The 4,724-nt window shown below is 40.3% G+C and overlaps 1 non-coding gene across 1 annotated transcript; it reads right to left on the bottom strand.

The window, feature by feature from the left end:
- Positions 1–3,871: 3,871 nt before the first annotated feature.
- Trnad-guc (transfer RNA aspartic acid (anticodon GUC)) lies at positions 3,872–3,943 on the bottom strand. The gene has a single exon. It is a non-coding gene; the product is annotated as a tRNA-Asp (tRNA).
- Between the last annotated feature and the right edge of the window lie 781 nt (positions 3,944–4,724).

Below are 4,724 nucleotides of genomic sequence, written 5' to 3'. Positions count from 1 at the left end.
CCCACTGTGTCTTCACTATTAGAGTAACATCAGGAGATGTTTATCTTTAACTCCCCGTCTTCTCCATACTCGGGCTGTACCCCAGTGCTGGGCTCCCATGGGGACGTACCAATGGGACTTGGAATTCTAGGTCCTGGATGACTGCAAAACCAATATGGCTCTTCTTAAAGGGTACCTCGTCCTTACTCCCTTGTTCATAGTCTGCCATTCTCCTGACACCTACACCAGAAATTTCAGAGTCAATTTAAATGATTCTCTTCTCTAGCTACTTCTCTCCAAAATCCTCTTGAGCTGCTCTGCTCTGAGATCTCACATCACTAGGACAAATGTAAATCTTGCTACAGGACACAGTCTTCACCTCTGGGTACTCTATTCAATCTTTCACTTATGAACTGTCTTGAATATAACCACCAACTCCATCTTCCTAAATAGTTCATGTTACACAAACTATTTTTGGCAAGTGTTAAATCCCTATCCATGTTGTGGGATATTTTGATCACACTCTGACACTCCTGAGATTGCCAATAAAGTTTATCTTGAATCAGAGGGCGGAGCTAGCTACTAGCTGACCAGAATTAGCCATAGAGGACCCATGCTATAGAGAGACACAGGAAGTAGTAGGAAGGGACTTAGAAAGAGGCTCAGCCTTTTTGGACTGAGGAAGGAGAGAGAGAAGAGATCACTGGTCACTTCTCTGCTACTTCTCTGGCCAACCAGGTTTTTACTTTGATACTGACTCCCAAGTTTTTATTGACAAAAGAATAATAAGATAAATGCTTCATGTTTATGATCTGACTTCCCAGAAAAGAAAAAAGTTAAAGGGAAAACAGACTAGTCTGAACAGACAGACTTGGAAATCTGTACTAGCCCAAAAGTAATGTAAGGCAATAATGAACGTGTGAACACTAAGCTATTGGAACACAAAAGAAAGAATTAGTAACTTTCCAAGTTAAGGAGGAAAAGCCAAGAAGAGCTGACATTTAAAAGGATAAATGGGGGCTTACATGATAAGGAAAGTGGGAGAACATTGTATGCAATATAAAAGAAGGGCACGCACACAAGACACAGAGGCATGAGAGAACATGACTTACATGAGCGTGGCTACTGACTGGAGACAGGAGGACGGTAGAGAGCCGTGAGTCTTCCGATCATCTGAGGAGTACAGACTTCTTCTGTAGAGCAGACACATTAGAGAGTCAGGATTGTTCATCACGGGATGTTGTGATGGCTTAGCTGTGAGTAGAGAGGACATCAGAAGTGCACTAGGGGTCAGGTCTAGGAGAGTGGCATAAGGTAGGTAGAGAGAGGATATTAACACACAAGTGACATAAAGAGAAAAGTGAAGCTAGTGAACCAAGTCACACATAGAGATATCGGGACCCCCCACAGATGCCCTAGAAGGCACCTGGGGGAAGAGATAAAGTCAAAGCGGGGCACAGCAGGGAGAGTTGAGGACCAGGCAGTGCTGAGGTGAGCAGAGTACTCAGCTGCCAGGCTGTGTCTCCGCAGCAAGTCTAAGTCTATACAAGGCTGGTGCTCACAGTGTGCAGGTGTGATGCCTCAAAAGCATTTCATGGTGCTGCTGGCGTGTCTCAGATGCTCTTCCAATTGCACCGGGGTCAGATGGAAGAAATTCATAAAGGAAAACTCCCATCAAGGAAAGTGAGGAAGATTGCCTTATTGGCTAGGTCAGCGACAGTGGGCAAAATGGAAGATGACAGCTTAGAGGTAAGGAGTCTTCAGAAATCCACAAGCTTTAGCCACTTCCAGCATCTGGAATCAGACAAATAAGAGACATAAAAATGGAGAAGTAAGAACCTCTGGGTGGGAGCTTGGGAGATAGTTAGGTGGGTAAAGTACTTGCTGTACAAGCATGATAACCCAAGTTCAAATCCCCACACCCACATAAAAAAAAAAAAAAGAGGCTGGTTATAATAGTGAGTGCCTGTAATCCCAGTGTCATAGAGGTAAACACAGAAGATTCTTGGCCACTCTAGCCAATCAGTGAGCATCAGACTGACAGGCCCTGCATCAAAAAGTAAGGTAGACAAGTGATTGAGGAAGACACCCTAAACAGACCTCTGACCTCCACATGCATGTGCACACACACACACACACACACACACACACACACACACACACACATGAACCTCTGAGTGTGGTGACACAAGCCAATTCTGCTAGCTCCTGTAACCCCAATACCAAGGAAGCTGAAGCAGGAGGACCTTGAGTTTAAGGCCAGTTAATGATTTATACACCCAAGAAAAGCAACTGGGAAACACCGGAAGGAGCCAATAGCATTTACAATAAATCATAAGGAGTCTAAGAATGAAAATACCATCTAAACTCTGAACTTAAAAGCTCCGAAGGAACTAGAAATTGATAAAAAAAATACACAAGGCATATATGAAAAGAAACAATGAAATAATTAATAGGACATTGAAAAAAGTTAAGTAGAGAATTAAATCACATTAGTAAATAAGGAGAAATATACTTCTAATTAATTCCCAAATAATATGTAAAGATGATAGTTTCAGGGTAAATCCTAGGTGAATGAGTTAATGTAACACTAAAATTTACATGGTATTACCATCTAATATATGTGTTTTGAAAAATATAAGAAAAAGATACTCTCTTTATACCAATATAAACCATAAATAATAAAATTTTAAAATAAAAATATTTATATTTATAAAACACAAATGTAAATAAAATATATCATATTTTGTATCCTACCAGATATTCAAATATGTTGCAAATGTGAATTAATTAATTCAGATATGACCTATTAATCTATAATGAATATACATTATATCTATATGCATACATATGGGAACCTGGTTTGTCATGGAAAAAGTGAATGGATCAACAAAAAGGGGATAAGTAGTCTCTTATGACAGGAAAATTGAAAAAACTTGGAGAAGATTGGATTTAAAACTGAAATTTACACTTCTTATAATAATGAATTCAAAATCAAAGGCATAAGTGTAAAACTTGAAGCTATAGAATCAACTTAGAAAGAAGTTGAGACATAATATATTCTTGTATTGAACAAAGTTATATTAAGCATGTTATAAAAGAAAGGAGAAAAACTGATGGGTCAACACAAACTAGAGTTGCCAGACGGAGGAATACATCATAAAACTCCTGAGTGATTACGACTTCCAGTATGTGAGAAGTTGTACGAATCTTTTAGAAAAGAATCAGTTACCCAAGTAGAAGATTAAAAAACAGGCCAAGAAACTAGATATGCCATTTGTGGAAAGAGCAAGCTGATGAGACAATACAAACATAAGATGTGTCTAACTCTGTCTAGAAAGTTTAAACTCAGATAACAAATTGGAGGCACCACTTTACACCTGTGAAACTGGTTTTTAAAAAAATAGGAAAATAAATCAAGTATTGAGATAATGCCAAATTCTGGAAAATGGAGACCCTCACAAGTTGAAGGAAGGAGAGAAAGCCTGGATAGCTATTTTGGTACAACTTGTACAGTATTTAGTCAACTATGCCTATGAACAATGCCAGAAGTTTAACTCAGGGTTAAATTCCCAGGGAATCTTGGGCTCAAAGGATACATAGGACAAATTGTAATCGTAAAGCATGTGAAAAGGCTTCTATGTCTCCCAAAAGGGACATAGATTTCACTCAATACTTTTCAACAATCCCTGTCCTGACTGCTCTTGTTTCTTTTTTTTTTTTTTTTTTTTTTGGTTTTTCGAGACAGGGTTTCTCTGTGTAGCTTTGCGCCTTTCCTGGAACTCACTTGGTAGTCCAGGCTGGCCTCGAACTCACGGAGATCCGCCTGGCTCTGCCTCCCGAGTGCTGGGATTAAAGGCATGCGCCACCACCGCCCGGCAAGATGGCACGTCTCCTCGTCGGGGAATCGAACCCCGGTCTCCCGCGTGACAGGCGGGGATACTCACCACTATACTAACGGGGAGGACTGCTCTTGTTTCTTATTCTATTCTGCTGAACAATGTCCATAGAACTTTCTATTGTTTAACTCATTATATGATGTTTATTTATTTTTACCATTCTCCCCCTTTAGATTAACAGTCTCGTGAAAATGAGATTTTCAACCGTCTTTTGCTGCTTCATTGTCTGCATCACTCATAAAACAATTCCTGTGAAGGGCCCAGCCATGAAGCTACTATCCAAGGACCATCTCAAAAACCTTCCTCATGAGCCCTTTTGCTTTCATTGAGATATGCCAAATTTGTCTGCATTTCAGAAAGACTAGATTTGGTCCAATGAATCCTATCCCATCCCTTCTAGGTTGTTGTACAAGCTAATACAGTGTTTCTTGACAGACCCAGGCAGATCAGCTATGCATACAGAAGGGAAACATCAGCATCAAGTCCCTTGGCCACAACCTACATATAGAAAAGGTTTTTTTTTTGTTTTTTGTTTTTATGAAACTGGTTAGACCTGCAGCTTCCTTGCAGAAAACAGGACATCCAGGGTCTGCTGAGCTGCCCCTTGAACAGCAAGACAGTGAAGGGAGAACCTAACCCAGAAATAGCATTGGCTCTTGTTCTCTGCCAATGATCCACAAGTTCTCCTTCTGGAGGCTTCTCTCTCAGGGAATTCTTGCAGACTACCTTTTTCCCAGGTGGCAAAGAAAGTCTGAAGAAATTGGAGTGTAGTTCTCCTGGCTCTGTCCATTACACTACTCTTATGACCTGGCTTTCTATCTTTTCTAGATAAATTAGACCACTTGC

This window comes from Peromyscus californicus, unplaced genomic scaffold (genome assembly GCF_007827085.1).
Source record: "Peromyscus californicus insignis strain IS unplaced genomic scaffold, ASM782708v3 Scaffold_6__1_contigs__length_162567912, whole genome shotgun sequence".
Lineage (NCBI taxonomy): Eukaryota > Metazoa > Chordata > Mammalia > Rodentia > Cricetidae > Peromyscus > Peromyscus californicus.
The sequence above is the reverse complement of the archived record's forward strand: the minus strand, read 5'-3'. Positions and strand labels throughout refer to the sequence as shown.